The sequence below is a fragment of the Lepeophtheirus salmonis genome, chromosome 14 (genome assembly GCF_016086655.4).
Source record: "Lepeophtheirus salmonis chromosome 14, UVic_Lsal_1.4, whole genome shotgun sequence".
Taxonomy (NCBI): Eukaryota; Metazoa; Arthropoda; class Copepoda; order Siphonostomatoida; family Caligidae; genus Lepeophtheirus; species Lepeophtheirus salmonis.
In genome coordinates, this window is record NC_052144.2 from 11,152,155 (window position 1) to 11,171,654 (window position 19,500).

Below are 19,500 nucleotides of genomic sequence, written 5' to 3' on the forward strand. Positions count from 1 at the left end.
AATCTTGACGGTATTTAAAAAATGATAAGAACATCGAAAAAGTGACTTATAATCCGTAAAATATTAATTCCATAAAACCCATCTATGTCAATACCTACAGGCGATGTACAACTTTAAGGTTATTAAATCATTTTGGATAATTGATCCACTTATTCTCTTTTGGATCCCTAAAACAATCCAACAAAACTGGCTTTTTGATTATTGTTAACGGAGTTAATCAGACAAAATAGTTTCAACACCTACTTAACTGTCAATGAAGATTCACGTATTTGATTTTTTTCTTTTCTTTCTACAACAATCAACAATTTTTTACACGAAAATTAAAAATATTAGGATATTCATTATAATGGTTTATTTTAAATGCATATGTTTTTGTCATTTAATAAAAAATAACTTATGCAAAATTTCATAGATAAGTTTGAAACCAAGTAATCAATTTTTATTTACTGATTAAAGATTAAAATGAAGCATTATTTGTTATTTTTCTTGTTATATCGATCCCATCCCATGTCCCACTTAATTACCTCTTTGTTGTCAGTCCAAAAAGTGTCCCAAAACATAGAGTAGGGCAGGTTTATTTTCAGTTTGTTTTAAATTTTGATTACGAGTAGTTCGGAAAAGTTGTTGTATGGTAAGAAAATAATCTATAGAAAATTTCATTGCTCTAAGATGTAATCTTTAGATTGCATATCTAGTTCAAGTATGAAATGAGATGAAAGTTGATGTTTTTTTTTTAAAAGAGATTTAAATACAGCATTAATAATTATTATATATGATATACATTATTATAACCGATTAAAAATAGTAATAAAGTTTTTTTCTAACGCTACTCTATTGAGCTAAAAGAGGGAATAACATTAGAAAATTATAATCTTTCCTTTCTAGTAATGTAAAAAAAATTATGGCCGTTTTACGTGAATAATAATATATTTCTAACTTTTTGCTTTGTTTTTGTTTCATATGCCAATTTTAGAACAAAACATTAAGCACTATTTATAGATTTAAAAAATATTTATCAAAATTATCTTTTGCAAAATAACTCAAAATGTCCACTTGGTATCTATATTTACTAAGTAAAGCTTTTTTTTTCTTTTTTCATTATTTGATCAAGATGTGTCACCTAAAAATGACCTCTTAGGACAACATAATTTTTCATAGGTCATTTTCATTCCATATTACAACTTTTAAGCAATAGTCGTAGTTGAAATTCGAAAAAAGTTGAAAAACAAACTGCTCCAATGTAGAGTTATCTTAAAAATCCATCATGTTTGCAATCACATCCGGCTTTTACCAGAGTTATAATCGTCAACGAACAGACAAAATGAGCTTAAATAATATAGAAAATAACTAATGATGCTAATTTTGAGCATTTTTGGGTATGGTAAAGAAAAATAAACGGAAAAGAAACATGGTAAACCTGACAATTTGAAGAATTTTTTAGAGGAAAGCAGCTTATATATCATGACGTTTCATTAAATCGGCAACAAGCAGCTTTGACAAGGGAGGAAGGAGAGAAGGAAAAAGACTAGAACATTGGCAAGAATTACTAAGTGGTCGATTTTTAATTCTACTCTGAGTCCAACATATACTTTTTCAAGAATATATGGGGCCCTTTGTCTTTGGAATGGGAGGCACTCACAAAAAAAGTGTTCACTCTGGTTTTTTTGTTTTTTTTTGTTACCGGGAAGTTTACTTTTCCTCTCATAAGATATGCCAAGTTACACATTGGGCCCGTTTGTTATCATTTGAAAATGATATTTTCTGATTCAGAAGAGGACTTTGCGTTGTCAAAGTGTGCAGGATGGATTAGGGAATTAGATATATCTAGTAATTAAAAGTATCGTATTAAATCTTTGACGTCCCGAATAGCTGATGGAAGAAAATTCACAACTCAATTTCGAATAGCAACAGGAATTTTATTTTATAGCATTCCATTTAAAGATTGTGGTAAATTATTAAGGTTGATAATTTTGGTAAGAATACAAAAGCGTGCGAGGGGAAGGGAGGAAATACTTATGGTATCATTGTCCAGTTACTAAAATAATAAACATCTTTCTCTATCAAGAACGCTATCAATTCCCGCCTTTATTATTCAATATTGATATAATATTTTATACTGATAGTCGATTGAGAACTGAATAAAATATCTAAAATAACATCTCCTTCTGTCTGGATTTCTGGAAATGGAGAACCAAGGAATTTGGAAATACTTACCGGACAAGAAACAGATGGCTTGTCGGATTTGTCTACATAAATGTGACTTTAGGGCCCTGTCTAGAATTAAACGCCAGTATTATCTTCATCTCATATCAAGAGTATGGATATTCATGTACAAAATCAAATTAATGATGAATACATCAAGTCAGACTTTAACTCTGATCTCACAAAGATGCTTATTTGATGTAATATATCCTTATACATTACTAATCCTCCTACGTTTAAAAAAATTATAGAGAAATACACGGGTAACCCCGTCCCTTCACGAGGAACCATCATTAAATTAGTGGAGGATGTTGGTAATGATGTCATTTATAGAAATACCCCCCATTGTAAATTGTGAAATTGAGTTCATTTTCAGCATGTTTTGAGTCATCCACACCAAATTACGATCAAAGTATCAGTGAAAAGGATAAAATATATATTAATTTCGAAATTGAACTCTGAATTTTGTACCATCTAACAGTAAGCATAAATTTTTTTGTTAAATCTAACCATAAAGTATGATTCTATTTTAGCTAAAAATATCAAGAATAATGGTACACAACAAATTAAATGGCAAAAACAACTGCTGAAATGGTTGCAACAACGGGTGTAGTAGCTTTGGATGGTTCGCAACTAGTTTGTCTGAGACTAGTTTCTTCGCTTAAAGACTTGGGTATGATCATTAGGTTTCCCAATATTACATAGTCAATAAATATTACTTTTCTATCACTTAAGGCTTAGCTATGGTTGATAGGCTCAAAGAAATGGTGTTCAGAAAACTCTTAAAAGGCAAAAACAACTGTTTAAATGGTCACAACAACGGGGGTAGTTACATTGGGTGTAGCATTATAATTAGCAATTGTTAGTATCCTTCATGATAATAGTATGTAGTTATACAAGCATAAATAACAGGGGGGAAATATTTTTTGATGCTCTTAATAAGGAGTAATATCGCCGGACATTACTACATAATTAGCTTTTGTTCTAAATCTATAAGATGGATTTATTTCTAACATTTTTTTATTAATACAGCTAATGTCTAATTTTATGATTTTGACATTTACTTTATTATTAATAATTATTAAGATCTCATCGGTAGAGATATATCTATCCTGTGCACAATTGTACATATATGCAACTTGTACGTGAGGAAAAAAAGGCGATGCTCTTTTTGATTAAACTCCACGTCTGGCTTGTGTTTTGCAACCTAAAGTTATTATTGACATATATAACTGAATTCTGATGTCTAAACAAGAAAATATTATTTGGCTCAATCTATTATTTCAATATTCTTTATTGATAATATTAATTATTATGATTCTAATTGTTTAATTTTGTATATTTAACATAAATGTATTATGGTTTATTTTTTAGTATGTAGATAATAGTCAATGTAAGCCTTCCTTTTTAAACTTGGAACTTCAAATATATTTTGCAATACTCTACTTTGTCGTTTCATTAGTTATTATTCTGAGAATATGGTTCATAATGAATTACAATTTCATGGAGAGTCACGTTTTCAAATCTACTGTAACGGATAAAAAACGTCAAAGTCAATTATACATAGTATATCTTCATTAAACATTTTGCTAATACATGCTTTGTTATACCCTCAAAAATCATAATAAAACAGGGAGCTAATAATCACATCAGTATTTTAAATAATGATACCATAAGTCTTTCTCCACTCCATCACAACAATGGCAGCCTTCACGGAGTCCACGTTCGGGTGAGATGTCCGATTAGTCCCCTTCTCCAAAGTGTCCCACACAACAAAGTCCAACGGGCTCAAATCCGGCGAAGATGATGGCCACATGTCCTTCTCCAAAAATCAGCAATGTTGTTGGCACAGAACTTCTGGCATTTGGTCGATGTGTGTGAGGATGCACCATCTTGGGTCCACACATAGTTGTCCTCTGGGTAGGTGGCCTTGAGCCATGGCAGTATAGTGAACCTTAGAACCTTGTTGTAGGCATCCTGGCTGATTTTCTCCCCAGCCTTAAAAAAGAAGGGAGGCATCTTCTCGCCGAGGGACGCCATGACCACCTGGAACATTTTTTGGGCCTGATGTTTGTAAAAAACACCCCCTTAACCTCCTCTAGTGATCCCCTAAGCCAACGGTCGTTTGAATGGTTGTAGACCTGGTCCACAGTCAGAGAAATTGTTTACTGTAGAACCATTTGCCTTGATCCATGCACGAACTGTCTTACAACTCTGTAATATATTTTCCTTCAAAGTGTCCGTCAACAAGTGGCGTGGGGTCCTTGTGTAACAGGATAACACCAAGTCGTCCTTCACATCCCTCCTGATTGTCCCCTCGTCCACGTCAAACTCGTTAGAGAGGCATGGATTTTGTGGGGTCCTCCTTGATCTTCTTCTTCAGGTCCTCCAAAAACTCAGAATCTCTTTTCAAGTTGTGTTCCCCACTTCCTTCTTTCCTTGAGAGGTATTTTCAATCCTTTTTCATATATGGAACACTTCACAATGTCCATAATCTCTGCCACCTCAATTTTGGGATCCAGAAGGTCTGAGATCCTCTGCCTTTTTGCTTCTTGCTTACTCATGATTAAGGGTGATAATTTTTGTAAGAATAGAAAAGCATGCGAGGAGAAGAGAAGAAATACTTATGGCATCATTGATTAAATAATATACATCTTCTTCTATCAATCAAGAACGTTATCATTCCCGCCTTTATTATTCAATATTAATATATTATTAGATGCTGATAGTTGATAGAGAACTGAATAAAATGCCTAAAATAACGTCGCCTTCTGTCTGGATTTCTGAGAATGGAGGCCGAGGAATTTGGAAATAAAGGGGTTTTCATTAAACATTTGGCTAATAAATACTTTCGTTATACCCCAAAAATCATAATAAAGCAGGCAGATGATAATTACATCAGTATTTTAAACAATGATACCATATGTATTCCCCCCCCCCTTCTCCTTGCACGCGTTTTTCTCTACAATACTATCAACTTTCCTCATGAAGAAAAGATATGAGAAATGTTTATTATTGTTTACTTATGCCGAAAGGACAGGAAATTCAGAATATGCGGGGGAGTGAAATCACAAGAACCTCTATTTTTAATTACATAATTAGTATTTATTAACAGTCCACGTTTTGTTTCCGAACCTTGTAGATATATAATAGAAGAATGTGATGTGAATCATCACTACCGACCTTAAAAAATGTCTTAAAGAGGGGAAATATACGATTTTTTATAATGTCTTTGGTTGATTTTTCTGATATTCAACCCATTTTATTAGGGACAAGTTTAATAAATATAAATGATTTAAAAAAAAAAAGATTTTAATCAGGTGGAAAATATTACCAGGATTTAAAGAATTATGTAGAAGGACTAACTTATCCTTAAAGTTATCAAACTTCGACCGACCGTGACTCTCAATTTAGTTTAGTTTAGTTTTAGTTTTTATCCAAATCTTGGAAAATATTCAATTATGGTATTCATATTAACCTAAAGTTTTATTTATAAGTAGCTTCAAACTTTTATGAAAGGAAATTAAGGGTTAAATTTATGATTCTTTTCACGTTATATTCTACCTTTTTTGAAAAAAATATATTAAACTAGTTAATACAATCTAACTTGGTATATTCTTGGAAGCTCCTGGTGATGTATTAGTAATTTCCAACTATATTTATAAGAAATATCAGTGAAAATATATGATATTAATATCAATACATAGAAGAAGACAAACCAAAATCATTTTTATATTCTTTCTTCAATATGCAAACCAGTACATGGGCCTTGATATACGCTGCAATATTAAGTTTAAAATAAAAAGGAGAAATTGAAGGGAAATAAGTATCCGTTTACAAGAGAAAAACAAATAATCCAAACCAAAATGTACTGGAAATGAATCGTTCTTTCCGCTGTTATTGCTTGGGTCTATGGAGGCATGCCTACAGCAAGATATTGTAGCACCTCCACCAGCTACAATCCTACTATATGCCTACAACTACACTGTTCTTGATGGCAAATAAGGAAACGACTTTAGTGCTGAAGAAGAATCTAAGGATGGAGCTGTCGCTCGTCAATACAAGGTCTTGCGTGCTGATCGCAAAATCATGACTGTTTCCTACACTGTTGAAGGAGACAAGGGATTTGTTGCAGAGGCTGTGACTGCACTTCCTCCTCCTCCAACATATGGAGCCCCTCCAGATCAAATGCCTTCTTATGTTTAATTATGAAATTTTTTCTGTCATCAATGAATTAATTACTCAGAATCCTTCCATCAATGGAGTAATATCTTTGATTTTGATTTAAACATGCATTTTTTTTTTTTTTAAATAAAATGTTCAATAAATTATAGATATGTTCATAATAGTTCAGTTATTGTTATTTCAGAATAAGAAAAAAAATTCAACTTTAATCCACTGTGTATAGTCTATCCATACCCATTGTTTTTCATAGTGAAGGTATTTCAGTGAATATAACTCTTCAAGAAATCCTGAGTTTTGCTCATGAGTTTTTCCATGTGCACACTCACACATAACTACTCAAAATAATAATATTTATATCATTATGTTCTCAACTCGAAAATGAAACAATAATAAGGAGTTTTGAGGAAAACAAAATATGTTAGAAATACTGATCTGTACTTAAGTCTTAAAAGGGATCACTAATAAAAGCAAACCAAATTTATCTTAACATACCACTTCTCTTATATTTTATTCCAATAATAACATATTTTCACATGAATTATGATTCATATAAATAAAAGGCCAATAACAAAAAATAAACATAAACAACGCTCTTATCATACGCACAAGCCTACAATAGCTCATTAATACGACTACATTATTATTTTTCATATCCAAAAATTTTGACCTGCACCCTGTATACACGTTCAATGCTAAATGCACACGGTTGCCATATTAAATTAAACGACTACAAAGTTATTTTTTAGATTAAATTATATGTTTATGATATACGTTGCGGGGACTATATACAATGAGTGACTGGGTTGAATATGTGTGGGGATTGTAATGTATTTCATATTTCCTTTCCCCTTGTTCTTATCTTCTTGTATTCTTTTATGTATTAAAGTACTGTATTTTACGTAGTATAAATAGTCATGTATTTTGTAAATAAATATGGTTTTGTATTATAAAGAATACAGATGATCTTATAAATAAGTGTAGTCTTATTCCTCCACGTGATTTCTTCTCCTCATGTCTCTCGGTCATCCTGGATCTCTCCAACTATAAATAAGTTTGTGTCTCTCCCTCGTCAAGACACAACAGTGATAACATAAAAGGAAGCTGGGATACTTTTTCCAAATATTGCGACAGTATGATAAACGTAGCCCTTGATATGAGTCGCGGTTTTTAAGCTTAACTGAACCTGATAAAAATCGGTTATTTGGTAAAACTTATCATAAAAGATACTGAGACGTCATGACGTCAAAATTATTTTTCAAGGAGAGTGTTGCGAGAATAATGAAAAGAAAGGGATTATTACCTGGTTGAGAACATGCCTCACCATCTGGAATTGATTATATTGATGATGTCAAAATACGATTTCATGTTCAAATACCGAACGATCAAAATGACTGAATTTGTATATAATATGTTCATGTAAAAATTTAAACAAATACTATTCATATTAATAACTTGTTGGGATAGTTTTCAGTGGTTTAATATTGTATTTGACTCTTTAAATATTCCTGATCGGTTTTTCATTCAAGTAAAAACTTATATTGCGTTTTTCTCTGTTTCACCTAAAAAATTAGAGTCTTCTGTTATGCTATTGCCATACATATATTCACAGACAAAAAGTCAAATTTTGCATTATTAATATATATAGATGTAAATATAATAGGTAAAATAAAATTGTTCGTAGCGTTTTTTCGCTTTATTTTCACAATCAAATTAACATAGTTAGGATTATCCGATAAAGATCAAATATGCACCGTATTGTTGGATTACTTTTATCTATTTAGAAGGCAATTTCATTATTCAGCGAATGAAAAAGTCTTCGTCCTTATTCGTAAAAAACTAGACCAGCTCATTTTCACAAGTCTCTATTAAGGACAATTTTGTAACATCAAGAAAATGTTAAAAATGCTTGAAGAGGTGATAATTGCTTTGTAAAGGTCTTAACATAGGGAAATATGTGCAAATTGAGTGTTTTTCCTGATGGGAGCAGCTCATAGTGGATTATTCCTTTCCACTCCCACCAAACACAAAGCATAAACTTCTTGGCCGTTAATTAGGGCTCGGCAATCGTTTGAACCGCTTCACTTTACTTTGAGCAAGATCTTTTTCGGCGGTTGGTCTTGTATATAACCTATTTTTCATCCCAGTTATACTCTTGAAAAATGCATCGATTTCGTTACGTTTTAGCAAATTTTATCATTTTATCAACATTTTCAATGATTGGCCTACAGGAGCGTGCCTTATTTTCTACGTCCATATTAGCAGAACAGAATCGTTGAAAACATCGCTTTGTTGTTGCACTCGATACTGTAATGTTTCCATAAGCAGCACAACTTTTTTTGCCTGCTATTTCTAACTAAAATAAATATATAAAATATACACTTTTCTTAAAAAATAATTTTTTTCCATCTTGGTCGTGGTGATACTGAAGAATACATCGAATTTTCACCCTTTTTTTTTTACTTCACTTTTGGAACTCTATAGCACACAACTGGCTTTACCAAATACAAAAAATGTAAATAAACTTTTTTAAAGTGTATAATTTCACCTTTAAGCATGCTTTAAGTATTTTAATGCAAACTATTAATCGTGAACTAAAGACATCTAGTGAAAGAGCTTAGAATTTTTACTTTACCTAATATTTGGGGGCCAAAAGCCAGCAAGAGAAGAAAAAAATTGGAGGAGGTAGAGCTCAAATGATGTCAAATTAAATCCCTCTTGAGAGTAGATCGGAATCGATGTCCATCAGTCAAAATTTCATGACAATTTGTTCTTTGTTTTGTTGAGTTATTGTGCTAACTGTGAGTCTACTTTTACTATTTACAAAACAATGAATCAAAAACAATTTCGTACTTTAATTTCAAACTCAAAAATGAGTGTGCTGAGATTTCATTCTAATCATTCTTCTACCCTATTTTTAACGGGTACGCTTGCGCCTTCAATAACAGGTTCCTAGTATTATCCAAGAAATCACAATTCAATTGAGCGCTCGCGTCTTATTATACAAGAAAAAAAATGTAGAAATAAGTAAAATAAAATGTAAAAACTTTTTAGTTTTTTAAAACTTAATGAAGATGAGTAAAATATGGTTTTTCATGAAAGATATGGTTTCTGTAAGTTACTCTAAGCAATATAACACAATAAATAATTTTTTTATTTAAATATATCTTAATTTCGTTGAATACTTTTGTAACATGCTGAAACAGCATTATTTTGTAGAAAAATCCAATGGGATTATGTCATGTTTGATGGAATGAATAAAAGATATTGATACTATTTGATAAAAAATCGTATTTTCTATTCATACAATATATTTTTTGTTGCATAAGGAAAGGTTATTCATAAAAAAATAGGATTATGGTTGTAAATCTTAAGTATTTTTGGTATGTAAAAAATAAAGAAACAGAAAAATATGAAGGTAAGTAATAGTGATAGGACAATTTTTAAAAAAATCCCGATTTCGATGCAATTCTAGTAGAAATTCCCGAATCCGATTTTTAATATTTTAGATAATAATTAAAAATATCATTTTGCTATCAGGGGCTTAGTTTTTAGAAAACCATTTTGAAAAAAAAAAAAAAAATTAAAGAAAAATATCCAAAATAAATTTATTGGAAAAAAATTCAAATATAAAGTTTACTACCTAATTTTTTTTTAAAAAATCACAGCTATTCACAAAAAGTTAAATTTTTTGGAAAAAAAATTCAAAATCTACAGCTATTTTCAAAGAATTAAATTAAAAAAACTCCCATATTAAATTTTGTAAATAAATTTTTTTGAAATACATAGCTATTCAGGGAAATTTAAATTTTTTGGGGAGGGTAGCTTTAATTAATATACATTCTACGTAGTACATTGTGCAAGTATCAAAATAATTTTTGTGATGTCTTTCTTCTGCTCGTCCTGGTTGGATAAACAACGATAAAAACTTTCAAAAACGGAGACAGATACAAACTTTAGACATAAAATAAAAGCTGTTCAGAATTTTGAGTTAAGTACGTGATGTTCCCTTATTAGATTCCTCGGTTCTGGAGAAAAAAGTTTGTTTTTCGATAATAACTTGATCTTTTTTCATTACTCAAGATCGGTTCCCCGTATCTAATTTTTTTTAAGGTTCGGGTAGTCGATTCGAAAATGCAACAACAAAAAATCCAAACAACGAATTAATGTACAAACAGAAATAAAGGAGCATGTATATGAAATACGAATTAAAAGATGGGAAATAAGTGATTGAAGGAAGAAGAGGAGTAGCGAGTTTGTCTTAATATGTATCTTCATTTTTGTTGAAGAAAGAACATGACGAGTAAGTAGTGACAATTAATAAATCACAAGGTCAAACAATAGAAAAAATTGCTATATACTTAGCAAAATCAGTATTTTCAAAAGGTCATATTTTGCATTTTCAAGAGTGTCAAAAGGGATTTGATTATATTTACATCAAATGGACGGAAAATGGACCCAAAAAATCCAATTTACAATTATACTATATCTCCACCAAATCCTTATTTCTACTCTACGTCTTTCACACACTTGGGATTACTTTATATCTATATGTTCTCTCTTTAAAAATTAAGAACAATTTTCATGTTACCAACAACAATAATGCCTGCACAATGAATACACCCCCCCCAACATACTTAGGATTTACAACTTTACATTAGATAAAATCATAAAAATGAATTTATAGGGAGCCTTAGCAGTATGATATTATGGGGATGGTTGGTTTTTGGAATTTTTTTCAAAAAATTTCAAAAAAGTATTGTCCAAAAAGTTTTTGGACAAAAAAAATCCAAAAATTATATTTTAAATATAATTTTTTTTTTTAATTAAAATAATTTTATAGCTTCTCAACACAGAAAATTAAATTGTTGAAAAAAATATTGAAAATATTAATTTTTTTTTATTACAAAAATCCGCTGCCATTCACACAAAATTAAATTTTGGAAAAAAAAATTGCCGTAAGAAACAAACATTCCAAAAATTTTATGAGGGGAGAGGCTAGAACTTCACGTGGTATAGTTGTTGACAATAAAAAGACGGAATTAGTCGGTTTTGTTAAGTCTGACGATAGTTCACCTTACAAGAATCTGTGATTCTGATCTATTTGATACTAGTGGTAGTATCCAGCAATGCCCAGAGATATTTGGTGTTGACGAACATACAAAGCGGTTCTTGATTGTGTTCATATTTTAGTGAAGCAAGTTCTTGACTCCATCTTTGTTGGAAACTTTCATAATTGAGGTTATCCATTGCTTTTATAAAATTATTCGTTAAACCAAGTTTGATGCGTAGAGATGGTAGACAGATTATTTGGAGATCTCCTAAAAGGACAAACTGTATACTGCGTGTCCCTGAGACATATCTAGACCAAAGATGCAAGTCACTTTGTACGTAATATTCCATAGTAGAAAAACTGACCCACAGACCTAAAAAACAACAAAATTTTGTTAATCCTAGTTTGCATATCCATAAGCATTCCCACAACTGTGAGATATCCACAAAATTTCCATTGATAACTATCATATTTAATTGCCTTTAGAAGTATCTCCATATTGTCATATGTCTCTTTTATATGGACAAAATGAGAATGAGAACGGTTGTAATTTTATTAAATTATGCAGAAGGACACTATATGGTGTTAGGAAAAAAAAAGCTAGGGAAGAAATGTCAATGAAAAATTGGTAGTGGAAGAAATGGCAGGAAAAAAATAATGAAAAGTGTCTAAGTGGAAAAAATGGCATGATTCTTTTAAACTGATATTATAACTATTACCAATATAATATTTATATATTGCGATAAAAGCAAAATAAACAAACACAAGAGAGGTCCCAATGGAAGGAGTCCTAATCAAATAATTATCCGTTATCAATTATACATGATTGATTATTCATATTAGACAAGACTCTTGGATTGACGGACAAGCATTTGCATAATACTAGGCAAGAGCAGTGATCTCCACTTCATTATGATCCAGGACGTGTCAGTAGAAGAAGCGGTTATCTAGTGCTAAATAAACCAGGGAAAATTTGTGGAGGTAGTCAAAGGTCGGGTCATTGGGAGAGTGCGAAGAAAACTATAAAGCTCAGTACAGTTGGAACAATCTGAAATTGCAATAGAAGGATGGTCTTCGTCTTTTGAATTAACCTTATTTCTTGTTCAAAGAGAACAAAGCACCATGCATGATATAGTTACTCAAATGACTCAAATCCTCGAAGTTGTCTATCTTGGACTGTGAATTCATACTTCCATTAGATATCATGCCATATTATTTTAACCATAACAAGTGACTTATTGGCTCTTTCAACAAATTTTTATTAATACTTTTCTTGGATGATACAATTTTAATAACTTGTAAGTACGTTTGTAATGATGGTCTTCAGTGATTTTTATCAAAGAATATGAATATTACAGCTCTATATATTCATTCATTTCAATTTAGAATGAGAATCCGTCTCCAAGTTCAGTAACATGTAAAACAAATATTAGTGTAAATTTCTTTGTCAATATTTAATTCCATCAATTAATTAATTTATTGAATAAATGTAAATACATATTTAATGACGATAGAAACGGCTCTAAAAAACTTATTTGACACTGATATAATTATCTACTTTGGTTAATTTAGATAAGTATGGTTGTGCCCAAATCTATGGGAAGGTTTCAGGGACTTTATATTTTTCTTAATTGTACATTTGTATTTCAAAAGTTTGGCATTTGTGAAACTGTTTTGTCAATTTAACTTTAGGTTTACCATAAAATCTTTTTCATTTATTTTGATCATGTTGGTTATTACTTCATTTCTGGTTATCTTAAATACATTAATAATTTATCAATGGCCCTTAAAATGTTCGTTTTAATAATAAAATATATCATCAAATTATTGATGTTTAAGAAATGCTTAATTTTCAATTCATTTAGATCAAATATATAAACATGGGAAAAAATCAAAAAAGTCGCTAAAAAGGATTTAAATAATCATAAAAATTACATATATCCATTTGAGATAGAATAGATATGTTTACTTAGGATAGTCACAGCATGAATATGATACATTAGTTATTATTTTAATGTTGAAACATATCAAACATAATACAAAGAAACAATTTGATAAATAGAGGGTACCATTTTTAATTTACAGTGTGGAAGGGGCATGTTAAACAAAAAGAAACCGAAAATCAACATGGTAATCCTGATAATTTTAAGAATGTATTATTGAGTAGAGAAAGAATAATGCTCATGACGTTTCATCAGTGTAATGTATTCGTGTCTCCTTCCCTCTTAATCTCTTATTTCTTGTATTGACTTGTATATATGTAGGTTTGTAAAGTACTGTTTTTACCTCTTTATAAGTATAAATATATATATCAGAGTAGTATTTTGTATTAATGAGAATATAATTGTTCCTATTAAATAAGCATTGTCTTATTCCTCCATGTATTTCCTCTCCTCAATTCTCTCGGTCGTCCTGGATTCCGTTGTATAAATAGTTTGTGTCTCCTCAATCTCGTCAAAACACAACAATTAGATCAGCTATGGCAAGAGAGGAAGGAAACAAGAATATAAACAAGGACATTTGCTAGAATTACTCCGATGTCAATCCCCAATTCTACTGTGAACCCAACAAGGACTTACAATTTTATCTCCACGACAAATCCTCAGGGTTACACTCGGTCTTTTATGTGCACACACGAAAGTTCAAACAGGTTTTGAATATTATTGCATCTATTTAGGAAAAGATGTTTACTACTCAGGAATTAAATAATAATGACAACTGCTAAGGAAAAAAAATTGATTTTTTGTGCTACCAATTTCAAATTAATGGGCCAACTAAATATATATATAACTAATATGATAATTATTATTATCTTGTACAAAGTACTTCATTGTTACAATAAACAGTCTAGACTATTTGTTTGGCGTCCTTGTGAAGGTCATACTATTGTATTTTATGTATTTAAACGGAATTCTAGAATCATGGAAGACTCCCCTTTTTTTACGTTGCAAGATGGGGGGGATATTTTCAATAAGTTAACAATAATTTTTTTATAAGAACAATAAACCTTTTATTTAATTCAAAATTAAGATTTCGTTGCCTCTGTAGAATAAAATAATATAAATAAGTATATAATATTAGTCTAAATTTTATTGATTAGAAGATAATTTAATAATTTTTCCGAGTTTTTTACATGAACTCAAGCAGGATTTTGGTTATTTGACATCCTTCTTGTCCCACCAATTTTCCTCCAAAAAACTCAACTCTTTGATCAATAATAATTAATAATTCATCCACTAAAAGAACAACTCTCTTTTAGACATCTAATTATGACTTAGATCTTGCAGTATTCTCTTGATAAACATGATAACCCCACATTGATTATAAATAAAAAAGTGAGTCTATTAAGATGAATGAGCTGAAGGTAAAGTTACACCATCAATGGACATCTGGCGATAGAGTGTAAGTGTGTTGTCTCAATTTCAATATCGAAATAACATTTCCATTTCTAAAATAAAACAGAATGAATCAATAAAATAAAATAACAGAGAACTCATGAATAGGGAATTTGAATTTAGAAAATACAATTTATTTTCTCATTATTTTTATTTGTCCAATTAATTAATATTCAAACAATCGTATTTTGATACATTTAAACTATATTTTCTTCTATCAAACAACTCTAATTAGCTCGTATGGCACACATTTAGTAATTTATTTATTTTTGTAAAGATCCAAAATCATCGAAAGAGTAATATTCCAATATGCTAACAAGCAATTTAACTGCTTAGAAGAAGATTCCTGAGTCAATAAGTTTGAGAATTACAAACACATTCAGATATTCTATTAGAAATACATATATTAAAGTTAAAAAGTAACTTATATTTTTTAAACTACATTGTCACTTAAAAGTTCCCAATAACTATTTACATGTAATAACATAAATGAATAATGCATTGCAGACTAACATAAGTAGAAAATGTATTATCTTTGAGAGTTTATAATAATCTTAGACTAGTTTTCCAAAGGCCAAATACGACTATTTATGAAATAAGAAGTGAGGCTTGAAGAGTTGAAGATATATAATTGTCCATATTTGCAGTACATCCCGAATTATAACTTATAAATGGAATTGATATTTGTGATGGAAGATTATTTAGTGGTGATTCGTGCGTTATATGCAGTAAGGACACTAAATGACTCTTATTAAGGAAATTATTTAATTAAAGTAGGAGTTGAAGCTAAGTTGACTATAGGAAGATTGAACACAAGAGTTACAATGAAGGATTTGTAGGTGGAGAATGATAAATTTCTTTGTTCCTCACTTTATTTTCCGTTCTATTTTTCTTTGTATAACTCTTCACTTCAATAATATTAATATAAGATGATTTGATACAAGATATGTATATGCAATAGTAGAATAGAATATGAATTCCAGACAAAACTATTGAGAAAAGAGAGGCAAGTCCATAATCATCTTCCACTTATTTTCCAATCACAACAGAGACTCACAAATTTTAATGAAATCACTAATTAGGAACGAGGCTTAAAGTGTCCCGGGTTATATAATTATCCATAGAGACTATACATCTCAAACTCCACCTTATAAATTGAATTGATTTCAATGTGATTGAGATGAGTTATTTCTGCGTTATATATATTAAGAACACTTATCAATTAAATAGAGTTCTTAGAGTAGGAGACGAAGCAAAGTGGACGTAAAATAAAAGTACTCAAGAACTTCAATGAAGGAGCAGTGGATGGTGGAAGAAAACTATCTCTGTTCCTCACTGGATCTGTCAGTCGATTATTCTGTCGTTTTATTGAAATATATAGTTTATATTTGTCAAATGATTCTGTAGAAGATCTGGAGGTATTTTTGTATTCTTGAGCATAGATGCAATTATTTACGAGGTCAGAAGTCACTATCACAGACCTTGATGTAAAGGGTACACAATAAAGGATTCCTCCATTACATGAAATGACATCCACCGATTTTAACTGTTGTTTTTTTCTCGACTCTTCCGGAGCTTATCTTGACTTTCTGTAACAAAATCATAACCTTCAAAATGAAGAAAGCAAACTCGTAAATTCTTAGAAGATACCTAGACTCCACCAGCTTGCCTAGGAATAACTCTTAGCCAGGCACTTATAAATCATTCATCATGAGGGAACGAGTGTAAAGACACAGTAGGGTCCTTTGGTGCATTTTTACATCCACTGCGAGGATTTGGTACACAACAGCAGGCTGGCGTTAGGAAAAAAGATCTGAAAAATAATTTCAAAATTCATTAGGTACATAAACTATATAGCTACGACCAAATCATTGTCTTTCCTATTAAATATTATCATTACGTAATAATAATCATTCAAAAAAGTAATTATGTAGTCAGTTTAATCAAATTACATCAATTTTCTTACTAGCTTCCTTCAATTCCAGTTTCAACAATATTGACTTTACGATTATTAGAATAGAGTTAATAACCAAGGATTCAATCCAAATTATGAAATGAGGAATAATATCAAATTTAATTGTTGCTACGTATAAGAAAAATAAAATAAACTAAATAAAAAAATAAAGCACAGCCAGTAACGAAAAAAAGAAAAAATTAAAAGCGTGAGACTTCCATATCTAGAATTCTATGATATTTACAAGTTAACCTTTAGCTTTTTCTCTCTTCTTCTTTAACTTCTTGTCATCGTTTAACATATGTTTTATTTATGTGTCATAAAGTACTTACTCTGTATTTCTTAGTAACAATACCCAGAAAATATTATGAATGTCAGAATTGTGTAATATTCGTGTGTATAGAGTATATATCAGTTCATTTTATACCTCCACGATCTCTTTCTTTAATTTTCTAGGTCATTTTAGATCCTCTTTGTAGAGTTTGTCTCAAGTAACCTCATCAGACAAAACATTGACAAAGAGGATACAATCTAATTATCTCTTTATCCAAGTATTGTCACATACTAAACAGTATGAAGTCAGTTGCGTCTGGAGATGGTGAGGTAGAGGGGCTGTAGCCCCTCCCCCATCCAAATTAATGAACTTTTTGTTTTGTTTTCGCTATGTCAGTTACAACTTGATGAGAAAACTAATGTAATTTTTTTTTTAAATATTTCTTTAAAAAAAAGTCAACAAAATTATGCAACAGAGCTCCCTGTCGTGAACAATAATCCCGTTAAGCCTCATAATTAGTTTGATAATCATTCTTAAAATTTTACGTTCTTAATTTATAAATATGAAATATCCTAGTGAACGTCCGGCAAATCTACTCTTATCTCCCTTATTAAAGAGTGTGCAAAACAGGTAGCGATAATAATTCTTAAAATTTTACGGTCGTTATTTTTGTTTTATATGAAGCAAAAGAATTCATAATTAATTTTAATTTTTTAATATCGTGGGCAACACGCGGAAAACCTAATTATCTCTTTATAAAAAAGGTTGCTTATATACAAACTAACACCAGCATGCAGCGAGAATAATTCTTAAACTGTTAACAGTCTTTATTTTTTATGATACAATTTTTTGGTTTTCAAAGTTATGGCGGCCTCTAATAGCACTTTTCTAACACATTTTTTATTAACAAATGATTATTTCATTTAAAATAAAGAACATAAAATTTTAAGAATTATTCTCGCAGCATGTTAATTTGTATCTTAGCAACCGTTTTTAAGGGATTATTAGGTTTAGAGAAGGAAAAAAGAAGAGAGAATTAAGAGAAACGATTTATGAAAATAATATAAATCTTGAGCAAACAGTTCAAACGGAATATTTTTTCTTCCTAAACCTTATAATCCCTTAAAAACGTGTGCAAGGATACATAGCAACTAGTGTTGAGACTCGGTCCAGCACCGAATATTTTCATAATTAATTATTTTTAGACTTATTTGGACCGATTTTTCGGACCAGACCGCGGTCTCAGACGGTTGATCGATTTTTTCCGGTCTTATATAATATTAGAGACTCTTTTTTTCTCTTTATCAACTGTCATTCATTTTTTTCAAAAAAAATCTCAAAAGTACAATATAAGTTCTAGAACAAATAATGAATACAAATAAGAGACGCGGTGTCAAAATTTATCCGAGACATCTCTGTTTAAACTTCGTATAACGTCATGGTACTTGAAAAAACATATGAGGTCATGTTATAAACAATTTATCTGTAAAAAATGGTGTAGACCGATTTTTTTGGGACCGAACTAAACCAAATTTTTATATGAGACCGGTCCAGACCGAGCTTTTTTGTTGGAACAAACTAATTCCGTCCAACAAAAAGTATATTACCTGTCTCAGACCGGTCTAGCATTTTCAGACCGAAACCCAACACTAATAGCAATATGTAGCCAGAATAATTCTTTTATATGATTTATGAAGCAGGCGAGTTCAGAGTTAATTTTAATTTCTTAATGTCCCGGGCAACGCCGGATAAACCTACTCTATCTTCTTTCAAAAAAAGTGTGCAAAGATAAATTAATACACTCAGCTAGAAAAATTCTTTATTTTTTCTTTTATATTAAGCAGAAGTTTTCAGAGTTAAATATTAATTTCTTAATGTCCGGGCAAACCTAATCTAGTCTATATACTTCATGTGAATATCTCTGTGTGTATTTGTCTGTAAGTCCATCAATCACGGCCGAACCCATAGATGGACCCTCGGGCCATGGCGAGCCTTAAATATCATTTTTTTAGCATTTAGCCTGTACAATCTGAGGACTGGGTTGTATTTTGGATATTAGAAGTGTTATTTGATACTCAGGAAAGCAGCGATGAAAAAATTTAACCTGCCTCTGATACCAGCAGTCCACAACAGTGCAAGATCCACGTTCATATATGCTTCGGACAGTTAATGACTCTTCCAAAAAAGAAAAATCTTCTTGAGAAGCAAATGCATATGTACATAATAAATATGAACGAGAAGATACATACTTATTGGTTTTTTGATGGGAATTTTCGTGGATGAAAGGCTCTGGAAAATTCTGAGGGATAATATTTAGATTCATAACTAATAAGGGATTGCTAGAAATTACTAATTTATCTAGTAGGCTAAGAGTAACATATGTTTTGATCTGTGATTTGGTGCCGTCAATCTTAGTTAAAAGATATTCTAAGTGTGAGGT